Here is a 15160-nt window from a genome sequence, read left to right on the forward strand (position 1 = left end):
CAAGCTCGCTCTCTTCGCTCGCTCGCATTGATTCGTTATGCAATTCACCAGATGTTGCTGCCAGTCATTGCCAGCAGTTGCGCCCGGTGGCATGCGCTCCCCCCTTCATTTCCAAAGCGAAAAAATATGGCTAAGAACGGCAGTTTTTGGAGTGTAAAATGTAAAATTTTCAAGCTCGCTCGCATTATTTTAATCGTTATGCAATTCACCTGATGTTGCTGACAGTAATTGCCAGCAGTTCCGCCCGGTGCGCCCCCTCCCTTAATTTCCAAAGCGAAAAAAATATGGCTAAGAACGGCACTTTTTGGACTGTAAAATGCAAAATTTTCAAGCTCTCTCTCTTCTCTCGCTCACATTTAATCTTTATGCAATTCCCTTGATGTTACTGCCAGTAATTGTCTGCAGTTGCGCCCGGTGCGCCCCCCTTAATTTTCCAAAGCGAAAAAATATAGCTACAAACGGCAGTTTTTCTACTGTAAAATGTCAAAATTTTCAAGCTCGCTCTCTTCCCTCGCTCGCATTTAATCTTTATGCAATTCCCCTGATGGTACTGCCAGTAATTGTCTGCAGTTGCGCCCGGCGCACCCCCCCCCCGCCCCCCTTAATTTCCAAAGCGAAAAAAATATAGCTACAAACGGCAGTTTTTCTACTGTAAAATGTCAAAATTTTCAAGCTCGCTCTCTTCGCTCGCTCGCATTGAATCGTTATGCAATTCACCTGATGTTGCTGCCAGTAATTGCCAGCAGTTGCGCCCGGTGGCATGCGCTCCACCCCCCCCCCTTGATTTCGAAAGCGAAAAAAATATGGCTAAGAACGGCAGTTTTTGGAATGTAAAACGTAAAATTTTCAAGCTCGCTTGCATTTAATCGTTATGCAATTCACCTGATGTTGCTGCCAGTAATTGCCAGCAGTTCCGCCCGGTGCGCTCCCTCTCTTAATTTCCAAAGCGAAAAAATATGGCTAAGAACGGCAGTTTTTGGACTGCAAAATGAAAAATTTTCAAGCTCGCTCTTACCCCTCGCTCGCATTTAATCTTTATGCAATTCCCCTGATGTTACTGCCAGTAATTGTCTGCAGTTGCGCCCGGTGCTCCCCCCCCCCCCCCCTTAATTTCCAAATCGAAAAAATATAGCTACAAACGGCAGTTTTTCTCCTGTAAAATGTCAAAATTTTCAAGCTCGCTCTCTTCGCTCGCTCGCATTGAATCGTCATGAAATTCACCTGATGTTGCTGCCGGTCATTGCCACCAGTTGCACCCGGTGGCATGCGCTCCCCCTTAATTTCCAAAGCGAAAAAATATGGCTAAGAACGGCAGTTTTTGGACTGTAAAATGTAAAATTTTCAAGCTCGCTCGCATTTAATTGTTATGCAATTTACCTGATGTTGCTCCCAGTAATTGCCAGTAGTTCCGCCCGGTGCGCCCCCCTCCCTTAATTTCCAAAGCGTAAAAATATGGCGAAGAACGGCAGTTTCTGGACTGTAAAATGTAAAATTTTCAAGCTCGCTCTCTTCGCTCGCTCGCATTTAATCGTTATGCAATTCACCTGATGTTGCTGCCAGTAATTGCCAGCAGTTCCGCCCGGTGCGCCCCCCTCCCTTGATTTCCAAAGCAAAAAAAATATGGCTAAGAACGGCAACTTTTGGACTGTAAGATGTAAAATTTTCAAGCTCGCTCGCATTTAATCGTTATGCAATTCACTTGATGTTGCTGCCAGTAATTGCCAGCAGTTCCGCCCGGTGCGCCCCCTCTCTTTATTTCCAAAGCGAAAAAATATAACAACAAATGGCAGGGTTTTTTTATACTGTAAAATGTCAAAATATTCAAGCTCGCTCGCTCCGCTCGCTCGCATTTAATTGTTATGCCTTTCTCCTGATGTTGCTGCCAGTAATTGCCGGCAGCTGCGCCCGGTGCGCCCTCCCCCCTTTATTTCCAAAGCGAAAAAAATATAGCTCCAAATGGTAGTTTTTTTACTGTAAGAGATGAAATCTAGCTACGCCGGTGCCCTTTCCCCGCTTGGCTTCCCTCAACAACAGTAAAAGTCTAAGGATTGAGAACTTCCTATATTCCAAATGTCTGTCCAAAAAAAAAAAAAAAAAAAATCTCGTTACATTTGGGTCAAAACGCACCCCCCTTGAAAAAAAGCTGGTGACGCCCCTGTATTCACGCCATGATATTATTTCGTTAACAAGCACGCTGCATAACTGACGTGAATCGAGAATACATGACTCGGATGTCCTTTAATTAGTATTGATAGGGATGGCAAGAGTATGTATTTTGACTGTAAACCTTCATATCATTATCATATTTTAATTGTACAGCCTTTGCTCCCTCACCATTTGCTGTTTAATATGAGATTTGTCGCTCAAATTTGACAGACGAAGAGATGAAATCCATGCAATTCCTGTTAGAATGCATCTACCTGAAATATATTTCTTATGGCTGGGGTCAATGGCTGATCGGTTATTGGGCTAGGATATTTTGGGGAATTTTTTCCTCACCAAATTTGTTTCGCTGCATTCCAACATTCTATTTCTTTCACCATGGTCCGCCTATCTACCATCTCCTGGCAGCCGAGCCAGCTGAACTCACTTGAACCCTGCGTCTCCCGGTGAACTCCCGGGGTGGCTCGGCGGCCACCGAGACGACGACTCCGCTCTATGCGCGGCTGCACCGCTGGGACCTATCCCTCCCCTCTTAGCGACTCGCTGAGCATGTTAAGGTTTTTATGATGGCTATCTGACCCACTTTCCGTGGGTGTACCTCGTCAAAGAAACAAATAATGCGACTTGTAGAGCGTGGTGACGTACAAACATGTTTTTGACGGTGTATTACATCCATATCTGCGAAGCCAATTTATCATCGACAATCCGTCAACGATTAAGAAAATACGACAAATAAGGGAAAAGAGAGGCGGGACACTCTTGCCAGTTAAGAATTTTGTCTTCACGTATCAGTTACTACATCAGACTTGTCTGGAGGTGTTTTCAGCAGTTAACATTATCCAACAACGAGAACATTCAGACAACAAATGTTTTGTGCCAACACAATCTGAAACCATGAATCTCCGAGTACTAATGAGAGATTTTCCATTCGCTTTCCTTTTCTAAAACTTACTTCAACATGTAATAGCCTATACATGCGAATCAGATGCTGATCACGTATGGAACTCTGACAAGCAATTTAGTAAGCCTAACACCGTAGAGGTCTTAGATGAAAGTCTAATATTATTAAAATGCTCAGAGAATTATCGCAATGTCGGTCCACATGCATGGCTGGTCCAGGACTTGTACACATGTACATAGGCTGTGTTGCACCTATCCCGATTTTTTTTTTTTTTTAAACAGAAACTCGTACTTCAAAATTATATTTTCCTCTCTTTAGTTACAGTCCGCTCACATTATAAGCGTGATATATCCAGTCGACACCTTGTAGAAGATTAGAGTAATAAATGGACCTGCCCTATCGAATTCGCAGTATATGCCACTCTTTGTCTAGCCAGAACCTGACATTTGCCTTGACCTTTCACCTCTCGACCGGTCACGTCGGGGTTCATTTGTCAGTTTGCTCATCGGCGATCTAATTTGAAATCAATCAAACTGACTGCGGCGGTTTCCATCTATCTCTCTCTTTTTTCCCTCCTTTCCCCCATAGTTTGCAGTGCAGACAAGGAGCCTCATATCGTCGTAAACAAACCAGTCTTGGCTAATGCTTCATAATATATCCTCTTCTTTTCGCGTTTTCATGAGATTTATGGCTTTTTTCTCTATACCATCGTGTTTGCTTGGAGTCCGCTCTTCATGCATTCATGACTGCTACATGAGAGTTAGGCATGGCTCACTTTGTCTCAAGACTGCTTACATTTGGAATAAAATCTGCGGACTATTGTACAGAATCAAAACTCTGTCTTTGTAGGCTTAAACCGATCCTGGGAATATAGCAAACCTTACTTCTGACCTCATTAAATATATTTGACCAGAGCAGCTTTTTTTAAGGTACTCAGCAAGCACACTATATAGTTGCGTTATGTTAAAAAAAAATGCTGCAAATCTGCATAATTATTCCATGCAGTTATATCAAGGAGGTATGAGTATATCAAAGTGAAGTTAGTGTAGGTATAGGCATATCTATGTCTAAAAAACTCACTGCTAGGCATTTAAAATGGATTGATGAAACTTAAGATTCACACAAATTGGCTCATGCATATTCATAATGTCTTCATTTCATGATTCGTATAAATGTCAGTTAGAATGTTACAATAGAATGTTACACTTTAACCATGTAATTGTGTGACTCCTCTAAAGTAATCATCTTATTCCCCCCTCGCTTTTTATCTTACGTGTTTATTATGTTTTTAAATGTAGTTGTATTTATGCTGAGGAAATATTTATGTTTCTTGTTTATTTAAGCCGATTGGTTGATAATTATGTGTACAGAAAAAATGTAGGTACACATATAAGCATACAGAATGATGGCAACGCAGCATTGCAAAATAAACAAAATCCTATTTGTTTGTCATTTTGTCAAAACTTTTTCTTTTTTTAATTTGATTAAGATGTCCAACTAATGGCTGCGTCTACCTGTATGAGAGAATTCCATTCGCTTGTGTTCGTTGTTTGAAAAGAATGTTACAATTTGTACCCATTAGTCACGTTTTTGAGTCATTGGGATTAAAAAAGAGAAAGCAAATTAATGTAGGATTCATTTCACTCCTGTCACTAGCTGTCTGGTTTCTTCTTCTTTTTTTTTTTTGATGTCCCTCTTAACTGAGATTTCCTGTCCTTTCCCATTTCTTCTGACATTGTATTTATAACAAAATGAATAGTTATGAACCAATCTGACATAATGTACACACACACACACACACACGCACGCATTTAAATATATATACATATATATATATATATATATATATATATATATATATATATATATAACGAAGAATCAAGAAATAAACTAGTAATGCATTATTTCGCCAATAAAGAATGAGTTTATTTTACTCAAATTTTCGGTGGCCTCCACCTTCTTCAGGAGTCTCACCTTCTTCCTGTTCTCGAGGTGGAGGCCACCGAAAATTTGAGTACAATAAACTCATTCTTTATTGGCGAAATAATGCATTACTAGTTTATTTCTTGATTCTTCGTTATATTGGAGCCAATACGTGAATTCGCAACATTATATAGATATATATATATATATATATATATATATATATATATATATATATATGTATATCTGTATTTTTCCGAGGAGATGAACACAGTTAAACGTTCCCTGCGAGAAACAAAACAGTTACATACCCTAACCACTTTAATCAAGGTATTTGAATGTGCATCAGATAAACGTGGCAATATGGAGTTTATTGAGCCCTCTAGCTCGTGCGAAACGATTTGAGCATTTGTCTCTGGAATGTCACGAAATCATCCTGTTGCTATCAAGAAGCCATAGAATAACACATACTCTGCAGTCTAAGATCATATCAATTTGTCGTAGAACGATGCTTCCAGCAATTTCATTTTCTTCGGCAAATTTCTTCCAAAAACATACATTCTGCCAGAACGAAAAAGACCTACAATATGTAGGACACTGAACTTTATCTTTAGTAAGATGAGAATCACCTCAACTAAAGATTATAACATTCTGGTTTCATCAATTATAACTTTTGGACATTGATATATTGGTGTACATAACATGAAAGAGAGTTCTTCGCCACATGATAAATAAATGCTTTTAGGGCCCAATCCTTAGAAAGCAATTTGAATTGTTCAAAAACCATGGGTAACGGGAGTCAATTACCGACAATACTCGGAAATTGCAGATTTCATGACTTTTCCAAGAAGACCTTATCTCCCTGTTATGTTCACATTAGAGTTATTACATATTGCAGGATTCTTAACATACTGTTCCTAGTGTCTGAGCGAGAAGGGTTTTAAAACCTTCTTCGGGGGACCGCAATTCCACTGCCAACGTTACAAGGTCCTAATAATGACCACAATGTTAATTAATGTAATGAATTTATGCTTGAAATTTTGACAAAAGGACTTTAGACGCCCTCTTCCCTTTACATCGCATGCATTCTCTGCCGTCTGTTCTGTAACGTATGTTTTGACTGCGATTCTAAGACAGAGTGTGATGGAAGTGTAAAATGATCGGATTTATTTTGAGCGATTTAGGAAAGAACTGGTAGACACCGTGTGGATTAAAGTGGGGCGACTGAACGCGACAGAGCGTGACGCTGTGGCGTCGCCCATGTTAGGCGTGCGTCCGGCTTTGGCTGCCGAAGATGGCGCCTCTATTTGGGAGTGTGCTTCGGCGAGCGAGGAGCGCTTTTCGTTTCATAGGCTAATGTCGATCAGAATTGATTTTTCTTTCAGTTTCTCGTTTCTGTCTTTAAACGTCACTGTCTGCCTGTCTGTCTATCTGCATATCTGTCTCTCTCTCGCCACTGTCACATTTGTACATCTGTCTGTATGCGTGTTTATCTGTGTGTTCGTCTACTAAGTGCTTTAACTGAGAAAGAGAAAATGGATAGTATTAACACACAATCGTCCTAATGTCGTGAAGTCCGTTTTACGAGTATATTAAGCTATATGCATGATTGTGTTTTCATAAAATGAAACTGCACACAAACGTATCTCGTTTTTAACTACTTCTCAATGCTATAAGTAAACATCAAGCAGTAAATGGTGGTTTTAAAACACACTGAGTTTGATATTTGAGTGGAGGAAGGAATAAAAAGGAATTGTGGAAAAATGAGGCTAAAAATGTAAAGTTCCATGGCAGTGAAATTTGTCTATCTTTGAAATAATTTCGTAGGATTATGCAATTAGAAATAAAAAAAAAAGAACTTCCCTGAAATGTACCTTTGATACAATTCCCAAATTTTCATGATGACATAGATTGAAACACTTTACCTGCAATGTTGAAAATACACGTAAAGATATTGCGATGTAGGTATTCATGTCAACTTGCGTCATTTACAACGACAAGACAAATAAACCATCTACATGTATTTCTCTTGAGGCACATTTATCTATATAACTTAATGCACTCTCTATGCACTCCACCCAAAATAAAAACAAAACACTTTTGTTCATCTATCATACTAAACGTGAAACATAGTTGCGATACGAGTCTAAGCTATATCAGATATGTGCTGAACAGGTTTTTCTGGACGGCATGAAATCTGATTAACCACTGAACTAGGCCATGGACAGACTTTTTTTTTTTTGCTTGAAGGATGAGAGGCGGTACAACGAATTAGCCTTAGCAGATTTCAAAACGATTTCTCGTTTTGGGTAGTTGTCTACGCGTCTGGCCAATCGGGCATTATGTCTGGCGTACTCATGGTCAATTATCAAAATGGAAGAATCGCGCATCTGCTGCATGTTTAAAAGAAAACGAAAAATCAATTGAATATAAACATGCTTCCGACGAGACTGAAATAGTTTAGGTACAATCCTACATAACGTGAGAATTATCTCGCATAAATACAGAAAAATAGGCGAACCAAAGTTCATAAAAGTTTTACCACTATCAGTACGATAGCTTGTGATATTGTCATAATTATTTTTGAATAAACTGACAACTAAGTTTTAGCACAACAATATAAAAATCATGTTTTTGTTCAATGTTTCCGCAGGTTTATCAACTTCTCCCTGTAGAAAAAAAATGCTCAGTTATTGCAACACGAAAAGAAAATCATTTTGATAATTGTAAGATCATTACATCGTCGCCTCGGTTATACAGTTCATAATTCCAAAGGCTCGTTACTCCGAAGGTTCGTTAGTACGCACTTTATTTTCATTTACATAATATTAACGAACCTTCGGAATAACGCCACTATGCTCGGATTAATAAACCCCTTTTTGTTTTCGGATTAACGAACATCTAGGTTTAAGGAATTCATGTGTTTCGGAATATTCGAATCTTCGGAATAACGAACCTTACTTCATTTTCGGATTAATGAGCCTCCGGAATAACGAACATCACCCAATCGCTTTATCTCATTGAACTTACGGTTGCCCCTAATATCACCATTTCATGAAAGCGTATGAAACCAGTCTTTCAGTCATCTCATTTTGAACTCTTTTAAAATAGTTAATTTGAATATGGTGTTAAATTGTTTTGTTTGTTACTTTTTATTGCACTTGGAATGGTTTGCTGACAATGATTCTTGTTAAAATTGGATCACTTTTAATTTTGTTTGCATTATTGTGATTTATCTCAGGTACTTGATGAAAAACAGCTCATCCTGAATATGTATGTATTGATAAATGAAATACAAGAATGAATGAATGAATGAATAATTAATTAATTAATCAATTAATTGATTAATTAATCAATCAATTAAAATGTACTTTAGTTTCATTGTCAAGAAGAGAATGGGCGTTATCCCAGTAACACCTTTGAAAAGGAGATTTTTTTTTCACTGTAGAGGTTATATTGATCAAAAAAGAAAAGAAAAGAGAGAACTAACAAAGTGTGAATAAATAGTTAATTCTATAACTGATATGCAACTCACTATTTGCAAATAAAATAATATATTTTTTGATTACAACTCAAGACTGATATAAATCTAGATACAGCCTTCAATACCTTTTATAGACAATTTGCAATCACACAATGGCTTTTTGGGGTCGTTCCGCATCTATATGTGATTCCTTAAATACTAAATGCAGCAAAGTTTATCACTAAACGAAAATCTCTCTCTCTCTCTCTCTCTCTCTCTCTCTCTCTTTTACCAGTGTCATTTCTTATGATATAAACCTTATATTGGTTGCTACTACATGGTCAGATATTACTATTACGAATTATGTTCAGGAAAACCCCCAGTATACCTTAACCCACTTGTTAAAAAAAATACTTGTAGTTTCTTACTAAAGTGACATACATTATCATTTATAATTTCATTTTTAATGAGTTATCCCTTCCCTTGCTGAAAAAAATCAATAAAAAATTAAAATGACATTCTCATGAAGAGGAAGCAGAAAAAACTGGATAGATGTGCTCTTCTGAAATGTTCCTTGTCCGGTTCGGAATTTATACGTGTATATACTCTACACACACACACACACACACACACACACACACAAACACACACGCAATATATATATATATATATATATATATATATATATATATATATATATACATATTTACATGTGTGTGTATATATATATATATATATATATATATATATATATATCATGCAATATTATACATCATTATTGTGCAATATTATACATTGTATATACACATAACTACATATTTATTTGATGGCCCCCAAAGCCACAATTAAGTAGTCGCCGACAAAAGTCGTAGAACGAACATTGTCTAAGCACAAAAAGTAATGTTGCACCTAAAAACTTTAACCAGCTTTTACACAATGTCAGTTGAATTGAATTGAATTGATAACGGTTTATTAGAATAAATCATGCAAAATAGTAGCCCAAAGACTAAATTGTAATGCATTACATTGTAAAACATAATTATAAGAAACATCATGCATACAAATATGCAACGTTTCAACAATAACAAGTGACAATGACATAAACATAACAAATGATATACAGCGTCTCATTAAAACGCACATAGAAGAGCAATTATACAAAATATATCACTTTAATATGATAATGATATCTATCAATGTACATGCACATAAGACACACAAACATATTATGCACATAACACACACATACAGATATACCCGTACAATCAGCTCATGCACCCATTCAAACAGTAATTGTTAACACTCGCAGAAACACAGGTTGTGCATTTGCATTTTGGTACGCATACGTCTAAAACGATAAATCAACTTGTTTATTCTGAAATATATACATAATTATCAATATTATATTTCCATTTTAAAACGGCCGTAATCGTATTGTACCACCCGAAAAAAAAACCACACAAACAAACAAAACAAAGAGTGGCTTGCGATGTACCTGTGACGAATCCAACATAAAAACAATATCATTAAGACCCTAATCCGCATAGTTTCCTAATTTGTCAGCATGCTGATTTGGGGGACACTCTTATCGGATTTTCTTTACGAATTGTAGGTATGTATTTGGCGTGTTTTCATCCGACATTCGACATCTAACAAGAGTACAACAAAATACAACAAAGTTAGTCTGCACTCTTATTCCTAAGTAATCATAGATTGTTGTTATAATGGGAATGTGAACATAAGAGCATACAATTTCATTTCATTTCATTATATTTTATTTCATTTCATTCCTAACAACAACAATGCAATTGCAGTAAGACATTTGAATACATATAATTACACAAAATAAATTGTTAACATTTCTAAAATCTAAATAAACATTGTCATATAAGAAAATACTGTGAACTGAAGGGCAAAACATTTTGAGACATTTATGACAATACGAACCAAAATTGTTGGAAATTGAGGAGACTGCTATAAAATGCAGGCCTTGTAGTTTGAAGTCTCCTCATAAACAACAACTACTTACTGAACTAACAAACTAAGCAAATTGCCTAAAAAATAAAAACCAAAAGAGAAACATACACACACACACACACCACACACACACATACACACGGGCACACACGGGCACACACACACACACACATACTAGGTGTTAAAAAATCCCACTTTTGATCCATAATAGTTCGAGAACTATTATATCAGCCATTTCAAGACCAATTGTATACTTGTATTGTATACTTCTTAGTATTTCATAAGTGATTTCTAATCATCTTGCAAAAAAGTTAAAGTCTGAATCCCCCATCTCAACCAAAACTACACCATCCCTTTAACGAAAATGGAATCAAAGACAGGAGGGAGAGAATGATTAGAAACTTCTGTAGATAAATTGTCCTAAATGCAAGTCATTGATCCTTAAAACATTATATATTTTCATGAAATTAAGCATCAGTCTAGCATCTCCATTATTCATAACAAATAATACGAAGGGCTTTTGTCTGTAATGAAAACATAATTTAAATACATGAGGAATATGTCTTTTTCCAGGCGAGTATTTGCTATAGTTTAAGTAAGGTTAAAACAAAGTTGAATATAACATTAAAAGAGTGTTTGTAGGAAGACAAAATTTGACTTTATTTATAAAAACCTATATTTTTTAAAAATAGTAAATAATGAAATAGATAAATAAGGAGACACATATAATCAATAATATGTAGAGTAACTTTATTATCAAGAATCAAACCTAGGAATTTGATTAAAGTGACTTCTTCTATAACTATATCTTCGAAGCAAATTATCGTAGATAGATCTTCCAGGGAATTACTAAAACGCATATATTAGTGTGTGTGTGTGTGTGTGTGTGTGTGTGTTTGTGCGGGAGGATATGTTGTAGATTTATTAACAATTTGTTAGTTCTTATCAATTGCAGTAATTTCATTAATTCAGTGTTTAAAGTATCAATCATATCAGGATCGGAATTAGATGAAAACATATTAGAATCATCAGAAAGAAAGAATACTTGATGAATTCGACATGTCGTTGATATAAAGCACAAAAAGGGGCCCACGCAAGCTTCTTTGAGAAGTGCAGGAACATATCAATCACTGTGCCAATACATGTAGTATGATGAAATTTATTAATGACTTTGACGTGACGTTAATGACGTTAGATGTATTGTGATTTGGCCGAAATCAAAATTGATGAACTGAAATTATTTTATGAATATCTAAAAACTTCAATTATCTTGAATAAACAACTTTTTCAAGTAATTTCAAAATAGAGGTTAAGATGCATATTTCCCTATAATTACAAACATCTTCCCTTTCCCCTTTCTTGTGAACTAGAATTACCTTGGAGACTTTCACAGTCTCATGGACAAGACAATTACATAAGGACAAATAAAACACATGTACTAGAGGATCCTCAATAGAATTTATGATATAAGAAACTCCACACAATAACCAATGCCGTCATGTCTAGCACTTTTTTTTTGGTGGAAATTCATATATATATATATATATATATATGTATATATATGTATAATTACTATATGGTTCCTCAATTATTGTATAGTCTTTTCATTCTATAATGTTCTTTTTACCTTATTCTCTGTTATCAAAGGAAGTGAAATATATATGTTTTGTCGAAAAATGAAATAAACATTGAAATTGAAGTTGAATTGAATATTTATTGTTAACAGTTAACAAAAGTAATCAAAATATCTTGGGTATTTCAATTAGGAATTCTAAACATTACTTCTACAAATATTATTCTCAGATTAAGGGGCCTTGATTTCAATACGGAATGATTCAACAACTGCATTCATACAATTCAATTCAATATTGATGACGTAATCAAGGTTTTGCTTGACGTAAAGAGAAACTCTTCTGTCCATGCTGTGCGCTTTAATTTTATTTTTAAATCATAACCTGGGAGTAAATACGTATGAGTAGAACCCTGGGTAATTCACGTTTCGCTAGGACCTATCATAGAAAAAGGCATTCATGAATGATATCCATAAAACAATGAAAACTATCAAAGTTACAGTTCAAACTCCTTACATTCAGATGCCTTAATGAAAAACTATCACTGATTTCAGTTGAAATTGTGATTTGATTAATTGTAAAATACTCTGAACTAGGATATTGTTCACTGTTATCCTAACAAACATTTAAACGTCTAGTATGGGGTTTTTTATACACAAAAAAAAATCATAAGCTACTTGATACTCTTTACTCATCGTTATATGTTTGTGACTTTTTACTGATAAATACATTTCGTGAGAGTTATCTCCCTTGCTTTTGCTCATAGAATCCAAAGAGAGGACTCCTGTCTCAAAACAAAGACCAATTGCCTGTTAACAAATTACCAGTTGATATGTTCAATCATATTTGAAACTACACATAAATATCTGTCGACGCACTTTTTCATCCACTGCCAAATGTATGAACTCATGACATCGGCCCAGGCAAGGCCGATAAATTCAATTAATGGAACCTTATAGAAATGAACGATACAAATTTTGAATTAAGAGAAGAGATATAATTCAATCATCACATCTTCTACTGGTTGTTTGTCTCATATAGTTCTCTATTCATACATAAAGTTATAAGTTCTTCTATAGAAAAAAAAAGGAAGAGAGGGAACTGTTAAAGTTTTGATATCGACTTAGGTGAAAAACTGGTTCCCGGGATGTTCTTGGGTAATGATGTCGGCAGACCTATTTTAATGTCAGCAAAAGAAATAACACTCTCCGACGAATCATTGCGTTTATTAAGGTATAAGGTCTACTAAGGAAACCCTTAAGCTTCTTTTTTGTTGTAGAAAAAAAGGAAGAAAAAGGACTGTGCATTTCTTAAAGTGTTGATATCGACTTAGGTGAAAAAAATGGGTCCCTGCATATTCTTGGTTAATGATGATTGCAGAACCACTTTTTTGTCAGCAAAAGAAATAACACTCTCCGACGACTGACTACGGTATCTAAAATATAAGGTCTACTAAAGAAACCTTGTGCTTTTTTTTAAGAAAAAGGGAAGAAAAGAGACTGTGCATTTGTTAAAATTTCGATATCAACTGAGGTGAAAAAATGGGTCTTGGATATTCTTGGTTAATAATGACGGCAGACCCGTTTTAATGTCAGCAAAAGAAATAACACTCTCTGACGACTGATTACGGTATTCAAGGTCTACTAAGGAAACCCTTGTTTTTTGTTTTCAAAGGAAAACAAGGACCAAGTGATTTATATTCATTATCATTGATTACATGACGTGTATTCCATTTTTTTACCTTAATAAGTTTAGGAGTCCTAGGATTGACAATTAATCATTTCATATCAATTATGGTAGGTCACTTTTCAGACGCTGTGTTACTGAATTTTTTTCATTGAAAGTATAACATTGAAATTGATCTCAAAGCATATATCGTATATGATAGGTTTCTTCCTGAAATGATGCTGAAATATTCATATCTATTTCAATATATTTGTCTATTGACAAAAATACTGAGGAACGTATTGTGTGACAAAAATCGCTCTCTTGAAATGAAGTATGGATTTGCATCTTACATTTCAGTATTCTGTACCAGCCTTATATTTGTTTAGCCTGTTTTAGCAATTGTGCCTTTAGTTGTCACATGGTTGCAATTTTCGGTCTGTATCGATTTACGTTAACGGCTTCCCTTCTAAATGATGATGTTTCAAAACGTGAAGCAGAAAGTCGTCTTGAATTATGAATTAGTGTGAAACAGTTAACACCAGTCAGCAATTGGAGACAATTTGCATGTATAAAATATTCAATAAGTGATATACCATTATAAGTATTGACGGAGAATCAGTGATAATCATAATTTACACGACTTACTTAGCGCAATTTTCAACGGGGTCTACCATAACCTTTGAGTCATTACGTCACGCAGAGATAACTTCTTCAAAATATTCCAAGACCATTTTACTCCGAACACGCGTAAGGAAAGTGATGAATTCCTAGCACAAACATTCATAGTTTGTCTAAACGGTGGACGAGGTACACCGAGCTAAAGAGGAGCACAAAAGAGAGAAAAAAAACCAGAAAGAGACACTAAGTGTGTGTGTGTGTGTGTGTGTGTGTGTGTCTGTGTGTCTGTGCGTGTGCGTGTGCGTAAGTGAGAGAGTAAGAAAGGAGTACAATACATCATGAGCATACAGCACGCTTTCAAAGTACCGAAATGTCCTCACGGTCTGCGGATGAAGAAGACCCTCTCTCGCTTTTATGAGGGGCGAAGCTTAATAATTGAAATGATAACAAGCCGGCCCCCAGTATCGTTGCCAGCGTAATCTTCGTGATCTTGTTTCCGTTCGGAGGGACAGCTAACTTGACAAATTTTGGGGTGCTCATCTAAACGAGTATCATCCATCCTCATCTTGTCTGCTGACTGATGGGGGCGAGTCGCCATGGAGGCAATAGATCTCTGCAGACGACAGCGGGCTGTCTGCTCGAAACGAGACGAGATGGAGAGAACGGGAACTTAAAGGCAGCATTCTAGTCTGCCAAAATCTTCCTTCATGTCACTGGTATCACATGCATGCAAGCTTTCAGAGCATAGGATACGGTCTTGTTACTTTTGGTCTGTTGCTATTTGACTGATGAAATGCTTGACATAAATAAAAATAATGATAGAAACTCCTTCACTAAGATTCTAAGCCTCGGGGCCGAAGGGAACTGAACAAAATC

Source organism: Diadema antillarum, unplaced genomic scaffold (genome assembly GCF_040938485.1).
Source record: "Diadema antillarum isolate AM-2024a unplaced genomic scaffold, OU_Dant_1.0 seq00000463_RagTag, whole genome shotgun sequence".
Classification (NCBI taxonomy): Eukaryota; Metazoa; Echinodermata; class Echinoidea; order Diadematoida; family Diadematidae; genus Diadema; species Diadema antillarum.